This window comes from Macaca nemestrina, chromosome X (assembly GCF_043159975.1).
Source record: "Macaca nemestrina isolate mMacNem1 chromosome X, mMacNem.hap1, whole genome shotgun sequence".
NCBI lineage: Eukaryota > Metazoa > Chordata > Mammalia > Primates > Cercopithecidae > Macaca > Macaca nemestrina.
The window spans coordinates 125,880,087-125,894,661 of NC_092145.1; the positions used below are offsets into that span (position 1 = coordinate 125,880,087).

General features: G+C 35.2%; 1 long non-coding RNA gene across 1 annotated transcript in view; it reads right to left on the reverse strand.

The window, feature by feature from the left end:
- Positions 1-4,585: 4,585 nt before the first annotated feature.
- Positions 4,586-14,575, reverse strand: part of LOC105490345 (uncharacterized) — an 848,896-nt gene continuing 838,906 nt past the window's right edge. Inside the window, exons 5-6 of the long non-coding RNA XR_011618168.1 lie at positions 7,544-7,609; positions 4,586-4,960 (exon numbers count right to left, since the gene is read on the reverse strand). This is a non-coding gene — a long non-coding RNA (uncharacterized lncRNA). The remainder of the gene's footprint in view (positions 4,961-7,543; positions 7,610-14,575) is intronic.

Here is a 14,575-nt window from a genome sequence, read left to right on the forward strand (position 1 = left end):
AATGTGTTTACACAGGAACCAACAATGACATTGCTTAAATAGGATTTTATAATCAGCTTTATAAATGCCTGTGCATTAATATTCCTTCCAAAATGACACTTCCTTTATAATCTTGGTGTGAATAAAGGTAAACTTGCTTACTATGACATAATGGCATTCACTAAACAAGTACTGTTCTGGAAAACTCTGACCTAATTCACATATTAGAAAATAAGAACAAATATTCCTACTTAACTAGTTTTGTCTATTATAGTGAGAGTTTGCTATATATCACAAAAATGTGGGGCATAGGCTTGGACTTTCTGAATAGGCAAATTGATATTTTAGTAAGGTGTTTTACAGCAACATTTTAATGTGCTGAAAAAATGCTTAGGTGAGAGTTCTGAAAATGTGTATCTCCAGTGAGCTTCAGTAGAGCAAGGAACATGAGGATGTTCTCAGAAACGCTTTGCTATCTATTATTTAGCGTGTTTCTGCTGAAGTGTCAATATGTACTAATTCAGTTAGCTATAGATAGGTGAGGGCTTATACATTTTTTCGCTCTTTTGATTTTAGAGGTGCCTGTGCCTCTTTCCCCATCAGGTGTGTATCATGTGGAATTAGCTCCTGGTTTACCTACAAGGTGGAAAAAGAGATGAAATTTATACCAGATGTTCTTGAGTGTTTTATTTTTACAGTCCATCTCTTTTTCATTTTTTTTTTATAGATTCAGGGGGTACATGTGCACGTTTGTTACATGGATATATTGCATGATGGTGAGATTTGGGCTTCTAGTGTATCCATCACCCTAATAGTGAATATTGTATCCAATAGGTAAGTTTTCAACCCTCACTTGCCTCCCCGTTTCTCCCTTTTGGAGTCACCAGTGTCTAATATTTCCCTCTGTATATCTATGTGTACCCATTGTTTTGCACCCACTTATAAGTGGGAACATGTAATATTTGATTTTGTGTTTCTGAGTTATTTTTCTTAGGATAATAGTCTCTAATTCTATCTATGTTGCCACAAACCCTCCACACAATCTCATTCTTTTTATGGCTGTATAGTAGTCCGTGGTTTGGTAGCTGTTCCTCTCTTCTTCCTTGCCCATTTTCCTTCCTCCTTCCCTGTCCTCCTCCCTCTCTCTACTTCCCTCTCCCTTTTTCTTCTTTTTAAAAGTAAGTATACATCAAGCTCTGAATTGTAACATGTTTTCCTCTTTTTGGATTCATAGTAAATAAAACTTTAGTTAAAGTAAAACCCATATAATTTTAACATATACTTTGGCAATTTTCTCATATCAGGGTTAAAAAAATTGTGCATTCTCACCTAAGCATACAGAAAGAGATAATGTGTAAACCACAAATAAATGTACACATTATATATAATATACAAATTCCAGGCAATTGAAAAGATTAGGATTTAATATATTAGTGTCAAATATTAGTCTCAGCTGGTTATGTCATGGGCAATATGTTCATGGTGGAAAAAGGAATTAATAAAGTTATGACCTAAGCTTCAGTTTACACTTCCATTCACAATTTTATTTTCTTGAGACAGGGTCTCCCTCTGTCACCCAGGCTGGAGTGCAGTGACACGAACGTGGCTCACTGCTGCCTCGACCTCCTGGGGTCAAGTGATCCTCCTGTCTCAACCTCCCAAGTTGCTGGGACTAACGGAATGCAGCACCACAGCTGGCTAATTTTGTGTTTTCACGTTTTGTGGAAATAAGGTCTCACTTTGTTGCCCAGGCTGGTCTTGAACTCCTGCGCTCAAGCCATCCTCCCACCTCGGCCTCCCAGAATGTTGAGATCACAGGTATGAGCAACTGTGTCTGGCCTCTATTAACAATTTTACTTGTTTCTTTCCAAGTAAATTTCTGTAATGCGATCAGATGACGATATTGCTGGTACTGTCACTAGCTATGAGAACATGGGAAAATTCCATAATCATTGAAAGTCATAATTTCCCTCTCTATATAATGGGACTAATTCTAGAAACAACCTCAAAGGTTATTAGGAAGATTAAATGAGATTAAACCTCACTTACAATTAAATACCCAAAGCCCATTAGAAACAGCTGAAGAGAGAATGAGTGAACTAAAAATCAATTCAGCATACTATATCAAAAAGTTAGCACATAAAGACAAAAAATAAAGATGGAACAAAAAGAGTAAAAATCATAGAGCATGCAATGAGAAGGCCTAATACATCTTCAGCTGGAATCCAAAAACTTAGATGAGAAAGAAAGTTACCAAAGCAATACTTGATGTGACTATGTGTGAGAATATTACAGAATTTACGAGAGACTATAATCCATAAATTTAATAAATCCAGTGAATCTCAAACCATATAAATAAATTTTAAAAAGCCACAGTCACATTACAGTAAAACTGTAAAATTACAAAGGCACATATATTAAAATGAGTGAGAATAAAATATTGTCTTCAATGAACAACAGTTATAGAAATCATAGCTGATTTCTCAACAGTAACTAAAGTTAGAAAAGAGCATAATATCAAAGTGATGACAAAATATACTGCATACCAAAACCTTTGGAATGTTGTGAAAGCAGTACTTGGTAGAAATTTACAGTCTTAAATATATACATTAAAAATAAAGAGCCAGGTGCAGTGGTTCATGCCTGTAATCCCAGCATTTTGGGAGGCCAAGGTGGGAGGCTGCTTGGGCCCAGGAGTTCGTGAGCAACCTGGGGCAACATAGCAAGACCCCATATCTACAAAAGAAAATTGAAAAATTAGCCAGGTGTGGTGGCACAGTTCCGGCTACTCCAGAAACTGAGGTGGGAGGATCATTTGAGCCAGGAGGTTGAGACTGCAGTGAGCCATAATTGCACTCCTGCTCTCCAGCTTGGGCAATACAAACACAGAGAAATTCTGTCTCAAAAAAACTGATCAAATAAATAAAATAAAGGTTAAACGTTAATAAACTATATAACCAAGTCAATTTGGTGGGGAAAAAGTCAGTACAATAGCCTAAATAGTTTAGAAGCAAATGGTAATGATGATAATACATTAACAAATAGAAAACAAGCATCTACTAGAGATGAAGAACTAGGGACTATTTGAAATGACTGTTATAAAAAATTAAATGAGACTAACAAATTGCAAATGTGAGACACAAATAACCACAATAAAAAAAGGAATAGCTCTATAATGCCTGAAGTTATTTTAAAAATAAGATATTTAAAGAACTTTTTAGCAATAACTTGAATTCTTAGACTAAATGTTCAAACTGCCAAAGAGCTAAGTTATCAAAACTAACTGAAGAGAAATTATCACGTTTCTTAAATTATTTCAGTGCTATTTTTGGCCTTTAGATTCTGTTCTCTTCGTCTATAATTTTATATTTGTATCATAATAATTTCAAAAATACAGAAATTAAATTGATAATAAGAAATTTTTTCACAAAGAAAATTTTGAGCTAAATGCCTTCAGTGATGAATTCTCTAAAATATTCAAAAAAGAAATAATTCCAATTTTATACAGACTCTTAGAGAATAGAAAACAGGGCACATTTCCAATCTTATTTTTCTCAATTACCTTGATGCTGAAATGCAACAAAAACCGTATGAATAACTAAAATTAGAGGTAAATTTGGTCATGAACATAGATGGAAAAATCTTAAACAAATTTTCTTCAGAAATTCATTACATTAAAAAGTGTTATACAAGCAACCTAAAAAAATAAAAGGTATGATTGATAAAATTTAATATTCATTGATGATTTAACAAACTTGGCAAACTAGAAATAGAAAGGCACTTCCTCAATCTGATCAAGTATAATTTTGAATTATTCCACTTTCTGTTTCTAACTACAGAGTACCTAACATTGGGTTATTTATAAAGAAAAGGAATTCATTTCTTACAGTTGTGGAGGCTGAGAAGTTTAATTAAGGTCCAGGGGCTGCGTCTGGTGAGGGCCTTCTTGCTAGGGGAGACTCTGCAGAGTCCCAAGGTGGCACAGGGCACCATATGGCAAGGGGGAAGCGCATGCTAATGTTCTGGGTCTCTATTCCTCTTCTTATAAAGCCACCAGTCCCACTCCTATGATAAACCATTAATCTATTAATTTATTAATGGATTAATCCATTCATGAGGACAAAGCCCTTATGGCCTAATCACCTCTTAAAGTCCCCACTTCCAATACTGCCACATAGGGAATTAAATTTCAACACGAGTTTTGGAGGGGACAGTCAAACCATAGAAATTATCCAAAATGCAAACCTCATACTTAATTCTGAAATACTAAAAGTTTTCTTTTTAGAAAACAGGAATGACATAAAAAACTACCATTATTATAACTTTTATACAATTTTTTATACAATGTTTTAGCTAGTATAATAAGGAAAGAAAAAATATGTGTAAGGAATCAAAAATATACTGTCATTATCCACAAGTGTTATGATTGTGTATAAGGAATATCTAGAATAATAAGCAGATAAATCATTGTATCTATAAGTGACATTAATAAAGTTTATATACATAACATGCATAGAAATATATCGTATTTCTATATATCAACAAGAAAACAAAAAAGTGAAATCTGACTTTAATTTAAATAGCATAAAATTGAAATTGCCTGGGAGTAAAGCTAACAAAAGACATCCAATACGTCTACATGTGAAACCATTGGTTTTATTGAGACTTATTAAGAAAACATATGTAAATGCAGGGGTATGTCATGTTTACAGATTGAAAGAGTCAGTGATATAAAGATACCAATTATCCTCAAATTTATTTATAGATTCAATGTATTATTATTATTATTATTATTAGATATGAGGGTCTTACTATGTTGTCCAGACTGGTCCTGAGCTCAAGTGATCCTCCAGCCTCAGCTTCCCAAATATCTGGAACTACAGGAGTATGCCACTACACCCAGCCAGAATTATTATAAAATTTGATATGCTGTTTCTCCATTGCACTTGAAATAGGATGGGCCAGATACAGAGAGGCAATTCTAGAAATATAGTTACGAAAAATATTAAGTCCTTTGGATACAAAGATAGATTAATAGACCAAAAGAACAGAGTACAGAGACCCAGAATGACTCTTGTATATACAGCTACTTGATTCATGACAGACACAGTACTTGCATAAAAGTGAGAAAGAGCAGTCTTAAATGGTGCTCAGAAACTTGGTTTTCCTTACAAAATAAAACCAAATGGAACCCCTACTTCACATAATAAACAAAAATCAATTCCACATAGATTAGTGCTCTAAATGTGAAATACAAATTAATATACCTTTAAAAATGTAATATAGTATCTTCTAGAATTCTGGAAAGTAAATATATCTTAAATAAGATGAAATGGCACTGAATACCCAGAAACTGATAAATTTGACAATATAAAAATTAAGAACTTTTAAAGGATATAAAAATGAAAAGATAAGCCACAGAATAGGAAAATAAACTTGCCATATATACAACTGGCAATCATTTTGTATAAAGAACTCTTACAAATTAATTAGATAAAGACAACTCAATAGAAAAAAATGGGCAAAATTTTGAGCAGACAGTTAATAATTAAGAGGAAATCAAACAGCCATTGAAAATGTATTAAGTGCTTACTTTATTGGTTGCAAGGCAAATGGTAAACATACAACTTGATAGCTCTATACCTCATGGGTAGTTGAAACAAAAGTAGGATAATACTAATTGGTGGGGATAATGTGGAGCAATGAAAACTCTTATGGACTGTTGTGTGGAATTTAAACTGTAAAACTATTTTAGAAAGCAATTTGTCATTATTCAGTAATTTTAAAGATGCATGTATCCAATAGCCCTGCAATTCTATGCCTAAACATATACTTTAGAGAAGCATTCACTCAAACACCAGGATGTACATACAAAAATATTTATTTCAGCATTTTTCATAATAACCTCGAATTGAAAATAATTTAGATATTTATCAAAAGTAGAATGGATAAATTGTAGCATACTCCTTTGATAGAACATCATCAGCAATGAAATTAAATAAATTACTGCTGTATTCAACAAACTTTATATGAAGGATCCAAACACAAAAGGATATGAATTGTGTAGTTTTATTTATATAAATTTCAAAAATAGATAAAAGAAAAAGTGTATTTTTATAGGAATGTGTGATCACACAGTAAAGATATAATGAAGCGTGAAATTGGTAAGGGAACTCTTGGGGAACTTGTAGTATTACATTTCTTGATTCAAGTATTTATGTATTTTACTTTCTATATGGATCTTATGTTAATCTGTTAAAATATTTTAAAACATTAACTAGAGACCATATTGTCTTTTGATTTTCTCCAGATTTTCAAAGTCCCTCTGTTGACATGCATTTAAATATTACTTGCTAATAACAGAAGCAGATTTACTAGCAGTAATGGAGAAATTATAGAGGAGGATATTGTTTCCATCCCAGTAAACCTCAAATTTCTTTTATAGTATTGAACTTGGCCTCAATCAGTCAACAAAGTCTCCACTTCCTTAGAAGGGTGCAGACAATCTGATAATATTCTGATGACAATGATTTTGTGATCATTGGTACATTTTTTTCTTGGGAAAATATATGAAAGAAAGCTGCAAAAATAGGTTTCTCTTTTTCAAAAACACCCAATAGTAAGAGACAAAGCTATTCAGAAGAAAATAAGCTGTCAAAATGGGGAAAAAGAGACCATTCATGAAAACAAAATCGTAGCATTATTTTGAAACTATAGACAGAAGTCAAGTGGGGGAAAACAAAACTGGATACTTCTCAAATAATTTAGGAAGAAGAACCCAGATACATACTTTCAGCTTTCATATAATATGTATCAGTGAACACATTATATTCTGAATAGCCCAGATTTCTCTTAAAAGCAATCATATTCTTTGAGGAAAGCACCATAAGGGCCCTGATGTGTGTGTGTGTGTGTGTGTGTGTGTGTTCTAAGAAACAAAGCTAAAAACCACATGGATGGGGTGGGGTAACCAAAGTTCTGCAGCACTGATATGGTGAAGGACATTTATGAACAAGGTTGATTCATGTTTAATGTATAATGTGTTGCATTGATACAACACAGTTTTTTGGTCTTATCATCCCCAAAACTATCTCACTCATGTATGCTTGATTTTTGTGTGTTCCTTAATGTCACGATTTCCCAGGCCAACCATGAAAAGATAAATTCATGGTCACTATTTGAATTAAAAGTAAATTTATTGTGTAATATTAATATGATTGCCACAATAGTGTGTGCATTCTTCATAGTATAAGTCACAGAAATAAATCTAAGACATTATAACTGTCTTTAGAAAGCTGTGCTGCTTCAGAAAATAAGATTAGGAACAAAGAGTAGAAGTAACGAGACGGTAATCTTTGTTTCAATTTAAGTATATACTATATGTTCAAGTACCTTTCAGAAGTTAAAACATTGATGTAAAGTAGAACTCGATAATAATGTGCTCTGGATATAGCATGATTGGTGATTGGCACTCCCAACACCTGTGTTGTAACCTGTTTTATGCTACTATAATAGAATACTTGAGATTGGGTAATTTACAAAGGACAAAAATTTATTTACTCACAGTTCTGGAGGCTGGGAAGTCCAAGATCAAGGCACTGGCATTTGGTGTGTGGTGGGGGCCTTCTTGCTGCACCATCACATGGCAGAAAAACAAGAGAACATGCTACCTGAATACTGCATAAAGCCACTTTTTAAAAGCTTTAATTTCATTAATGAGGAAAAAGCCCTAATGACCCAATCACCTTGTAAGGGCCTCACCTCTTAATACTATAAAAAATGCTATCACATTGGCAACATCTGAATTTTGGAGAGACCATTCAAACTATAGTACCCCGTTTTTTGTTCATAACCTGTTCTTAAATGCAACTGGGAAAAGATTTTATATTGAGAATGGGGAAAATAGGAGGGTTAGAAAGTGATGGACACATGATTCTTTCAGAATTCCTAGGTTTAGTATATAGTCACTTAAGTAAAATACAAGTTTTACTCTCTTTTCTTTTGCATTTAGTAGTTCAGGCTATTTGAAAAAGTATTCTTTTGTTGTTGTTGTTAAACTCACAATATCATGACACCATACTTTATGTGATTAAAATTTTGAATATCACATAGCATGCTGTGGTGAGATTTTTATTGTATTCCCATAAGGGTCAGAAAAGAGCCTCCCAAGCCCCCTAAATGAACTTCTGCTGCCCAGACTCCTCAACTTTACTCCCAAGGACCCAAAAATCTGCCTGGAAGGGCACCTGTAAGATGCTGCTTCAAAGCTAAGTCTGGTGGTCATTTATCTAATATAATTTGTCAATCAGTTGTTAAAGATATTAAATAATATCCAGATTCCCATGCAATGCTTGATTTTTCTCTATACCATTTCCTGAAAAATAATAATATTTATTTATTTGTTTATTGCTTCATTCAGTGCTAAAAGAGCACCATCCTCTTCTATTTTGTTCATGACTATAAACTCGGTACCAAGAAGAGATTTTGGCCCAAAGAAGTGTAATAAGTATTTGTTGAATTAAGGGATAAGTGATTAAATGAATATATATAATGTCTAAGTAGAAATGATCACTTTTTGAAGAATGTGCTACATCTAAAACCTGGCAGGGAATTACCGATGAAATTAAATATGCAGAACTTTAGTTTGGGGGACATTTAATAAATACCATGAGCAGAGTGCAGATATTAATATTTATATTTCATTGATATTAAAATTCATGCTATTTCCACAAGATTAAAAAAGTGCTTATTCCTTACTTTACTGAAGCTAATTAGAATGTAAAACACATTTCAATGTCTTCATAATAGACCCAACCATTCATCTTTGCAAGCTGGTAAAGCATTATATAAGTTACTAATTGGATTTCAATGAGCGTTTAGTAGATTATCAATGATTTTGTCTGTGTTGTGAATAATTGGAAGGCTTACGGAAGACGTCCTATTAATACCAAAGAGTCTGAATAACAAAAATAATTCAGAAGTGTAAGAATTTAGAAAATTTGTTAAAAATTCAAACTTTGAGGATATGGAGCTCATATAAAACAATTGAAGCCTTCTTGTCTAACACGTAAATAAATACTTGATTATAATAATTGGAATTCAACAATAAAGATTTCTGTACCCTAGATTGACAAGATATCTGTTGAAATCTTCTCCGATAACAATCATCTTGGTCCTTATTGTATATGTGGAGAGTTTTTGTTTGTCAAATATATATTCTTCACTTTGGTATCCCCAATTTTTTGTTAACATACTTTTACCTGTGTTCAATTATCATTATAATTTTCAACTTTTGAGCCTTCCACTGCTTCTTCACCATTTTCAAGATTCAGGCTACTCCTAATGACCTTCTGGCTTTTCCCAGGAACAGGAGATGAGCATAAAGAACCACGGCTGTAGCCAAGGTAGAAATGATGATGTATACATTAAAAATTTTCAATGAAGATTACGTGATATTAATAAAGCTCTTGCAGAAGATGAACATTGCACTAATCTTCTGTAGGATGATAGTAGAACATATCTTAGTAAATAATAACTTCGTCGCTTTGTTTGTACCCAACTTCCTCTAATTTCACTTCTAGATCCTTATATAACACTGTGTTATTTTTCCATGCCTAACTCAGAAAATGGTTTCCCACTTCTTGACATGAATAAGGAACACTGGATTTGGATTTAGAATAGTTTCTTTTCAGAAATGGCTTCATCCTAAACTAGACCTGTGATGACTTAAGGCAACTTAGTTAAATTCATTTTCTCACATAGTAAATTGGAAAATTAGTTTACAGTAGTAATGAAATAGACTGAGACAGCAATTAATGAATAGGAATAAATGCAGTTAACAAATGTAAGACACTTCAAGTCTGTAATTCAAGTAAACATTTAACTCCTCCAGCAGAATAGCATTCTCCAGCGGAAAATGACATGGATTTTTTTTTCAGATTTTTTTTCAAGTAACCTCCCTTCCTATCCCAACTCATATCTTATTCTTTAGCCAGATATTTTTCTTACTGTGGCAATGAGGGAGGTAAAAATTGCTTTTGTCTCAAGGACTTTCAATGCTTTAAGGCTAACATTAATTTCTTTAAATAACTATCACACCAACTTGAGCAACATTTACTTGTACTTTTCAAGCAACTATTTAGTCGCCTTATAATTAATTAGAATAAGCCACAGGAATAATTTCAAGCCTAAAATTGATGTCTCGTTATCCATTTTAGTGGTGGGCAAATTGGCATTGGCATAGGGGAGAAGGGTGTCTTTTCTATTATCACTTCAATCATCCAAGCTCTGTTTTGCAGTTTTCCTAGGAGGCTAGACTATTTCTGGAAATAGTATGAAAATTCATGAACTCAGACAAGCCAGAAATGTGACCTTACCCTGGGGAGATTTTGCCAGTTGGCAAAAACTTAATAGTAATGAGATTGAATTATCTGCTACGGATCAACGGAGTATATTCTATTATATGGCCTCAAGCTATGCGCCAAATTTAACCAATCATCTCAGCATTATATGCCAGGCTGAACTGAATGAATCAACAAAAATATATGTCCATGACTACAAAAATGTTTAAAACTATATGATCTAATATTCTGGATTAGTACCATAATGTTCTGATTAGGAGAAAATCGAATACAGAGTGAATACAAACTGATGAGTCAAGATGAGCCAATTTTAAAAAGTTCCTCTGAATCTGGTCAATTATTTCCAAGTTTTAAATTATACCTCTGGATTAGTCCATTTGCACACTGCTAGAAAGAACTACCTGAGACTGGGTAATTTATGAAAAAATGAAGTTTAAATGACTCACAGTTCCACAGGCTTAACAGGAAGCATGACTGGGAAGCTTCAGGAAACTTCTGATCGTGGCAGAAGGTGAAGGGGAAGCAAGCCTGTCTTACCATGGTGGAGCAAGAGAGAGAGAGAATGAAGGGGGAAATACCACACATTTTTAAACAACGAAATCTTGCGAGAACTCCCTCACTATCATGAGAACCACAAGGGGGAAGTCCATCCCCATGATCCAGTCACCTCCCACCAGGTCCCTCCCTCAAATCCTGGGGATTACAATTTGAGATGAGATTTGGGTGGGGACACAGATCCAAACCATATCAACCTGTAAATGAGGGCAGGTCCAGCATAAAAGAAACGCAGAATAACACTTTGTTATTAAACTCCTCATGCCTGAAAACGATTCATTCTAGGATGCGCCTCAAGCTAGGGTAAAGGCTCTTATTTATTATCATTTCTTTCCAATCCCAGTGGTATCCCTGGCATATACCAAGGCAATAACGAATGTTTACGTAATGACAGATGTCAGGATACTTTGGTTGAGCATTCTGTGAACACCACCAGAAATACCTGTTCATCAAGCAAGTCTAAGTTCATTAAAGTTACTGTGGTAAAGGAGAGCACCTTAACAGAGGCTTAGCAATGTTTCAAAATGGTGAAATAAAGAAAGGATGTTTGTAGCTTTTAGAGGCCTGAAATGGATGATTTTAAGGTGGATCTTGCAACGTGGGGAACTGGTTGAGAGTGGACAGAGTTTCTGACATAATAGCTTTCTATTGGTAGGCACAGTGAGGCAAGGGCTTGAAATAAATATTGATAAATAAGCTGTTAGTCTTGATAAAAACTCTTTTTATTTGGTTTATTGTTTTTATCATTGAGGGCCAGGCAGTTCTTGGTGTGAGAGCTAATGTACTTTTCCTTAGTATCAGTATAGTATTTATGACAGGAAAAGCAAGTATTCCTGGTCCCAGTATTGTTTAAAACAGGCATAGGAAATAATATTGGTTTTAGGTGACAATAAAAAATTAAGTGATGAGTAAGTAAAACTTCACAGAATCACCTAATGACAAAAATTATCTTAATGAGACAGTGGTATCCTACTCCATTACAAAAAAATTATTATCTCAATGCAAAGAATTCAGTGGTATTATTCTTCATTATTCTTTCCATGTTTATTCTATGTCTTATTGCAGTTAATTGACTACACTGAGAGTATAATCACACTTTTTCTGAGGTAGTCAATGCGTTGTGTCACCTTTAATTAATTATTTTTGCCACTGAAGAGTTTTTGCATTGGCACATCTACCTAACTTATTTTTCTGTATTCCATGGGAGAAGCAATAAGCAGGAAAAGAGTATTTCCATTTTTATCATTTTTCTAATTAATATTTCTGGCATTTCAAATTTTAGTACTTTATCTTGTATAGGTAAGCCTTTCATTTTTTGAGTAACTATTTTTCAGATTTTGATCGGAAGATCAAATTTCTCTTTGGCTATATCACCCTCCATGTATATTCTAGTTTTGTGCTCCTCCATTGCTTAATGAGCCCATGAAATCTTATCTTGCAGAAAATTCATAGAAATCCCTGTTCTTCCATTATTTCTGATGTAGATTTGTATTTTTTCCATTTATTTGCTGCCATTTAATGGTGTCTTAGAAGAACAGAAAAGGCTATATATTTGGTCTGTCATCTTGATTGAAAGACTTTTTGTCTAATTTTGGACATTTATTTAGATACTGTATTTGTTTTCAAGTGGTTATTAAGTAATGAAATATGTGCTGTCTTAATATATATTATACATATTAATGAAGACTAACAGAGAATGATGACGAATAACTATGGAGTGGGAGTTTTGAGCTCTAGTTCCAGTTCCAAGCATTCTAGCTATATTAATTCAAACAAATAATTTAATCTTTTTTATTTAAGTACCTGCATCTGTGACACAGTCAGGTTGTTTCCTATGCCTTTCTTTTTTTTGAGAGGGAGTCTATCTCTGTCGCCCAGGCTTGAGTGCAATGGTGTGGTCTCAGCTCACTGCAACCTCCACCTCCCGGGTTCAAGCAATTCTCTTGCTTCAGCCTCCCGAGTAGCCAGGACTACAGGCACCCGCCACCACGCCTGGCTAATTTTTGTATTTTTGGTAGAAACGGGGTTTCACCATGTTGGCCAGGCTGGTCTTGAACTCCCAACCTCGTGATCCGCCCGCCTCAGCCTCCCAAAGTGCTGGGATTACAGATGTGAGCCACTGCACCCGGCCTATTCCCTATGCCTTTCTAAGATGTTTCCAATGTTAATATTCTGATTCTACGTCATCCTAAGACAGGGAATCTAAATTAATTACGTTTGAGTACAGAACAATTTGATCATTTTAGTGCAAGTTTTAGGACCATTAAATTTTAAATCTTAAATTTGGGTCTTAAATCTCAGGTCTAAGTTCTTTAAAATACTTTAATACATATATAGACAGAGCATGGGAGATATTTTTTCCTTCCTGAAACAAAGTATGTGATTTTTATTTTTTCAACATTATTTCTTCAATTCTCTGACACCAACTAGGTGTCCTCAACTCAATTTAATTCTGACACTAACTATCCATCGTTAGTGTCAGACTTCATAGGATATGGGCTAAGTCACATAATACTGCCATCACTTCAGTGCCAGTCAGAAGTATCAGGTTCCTTGTTTACTCACTTGTTTGGGGAAAAAAACTGAAATCATTTTTCCTCTGCTCTTACGCCACAACAGTTATCAACAGAGAAGAAAACTTTTGTGACCAAATGTGTGGGGAATTTCCCACCCCGACAAGGCTCAGGCACCAGTTGGGTATAAACCAATTCAATTCTGATACTAACTACCCAGACACAGTGTCAGATCACACAGATTGAGGACTTAGTTCCCAAGACTTCCCCTAACTTCAGTTAACAGTCACAAGTCTGGGCCTTCAGAAATTCTGTCTGGCTGCCTTGAGGTTGGGGTTCCTGCTATCCCCTCTTTGGGTGTGATTAATTTGCTGGAGTGGCTCACGGAACTCAGGGAAACACTTACTTACATTTACTGTCTTATAATAAACAACATTACAAAGGACGCAGATAAAAAGATGCATAGGGAGAGGTGTAAGGGAAAGGTCACAGAGCTTTCATGCCCTCCCTGGGTGCACCACCCTCCAGCAGCCTCCACATATTGAGCTATCTGGAAGCTCCCTGAACTCAGAGCTTTCATGCCCTCCCTGGATGCACCACCCTCCAGGAGCCTACGCATGTTCAGCTATCTGGAAGCTCCCGGAACCCAGTTCTTATGAGGTTTAATGGAGGCTTCATTACATAGGCATGATAGACAACAATGTAGAAATATGATTGGACAAAAATAGTGTGGCCTTATCTTAAGAGACTGAGCTGGGAAACCCAGCAAGGCCTGTTTTTTCAGATTCTTCTTGGCCTCTCTGTGAAGCATTCCTTCCTCCAGGTTATAGAGTAGGACCCTCTCTGTAATGAGGATCTCTTCACCCGTAATCAGATTAGAGTCTTATCTTGGGCAGGTAAAAGGAAAACAGGGAGGCCGGGCGCGGTGGCTCACGCCTATAATCCCAGCACTTTGGGAGGCCGAGGCCGGCAGATCACGAGGTCAGGAGATGGAGACCATCCTGGCTAACACGGTGAAACCCCGTCTCTACTAAAAATACAAAAAATTAGCCGGGCGCGATGGCGGGCGCCTGTAGTCCCAGCTACTCGGGAGGCTGAGGCAGGAGAATGGCGTAAACCCGGGGGGCGGAGCTTGCAGTGAGCTGAGATCCCGCCACTGCACTGCAG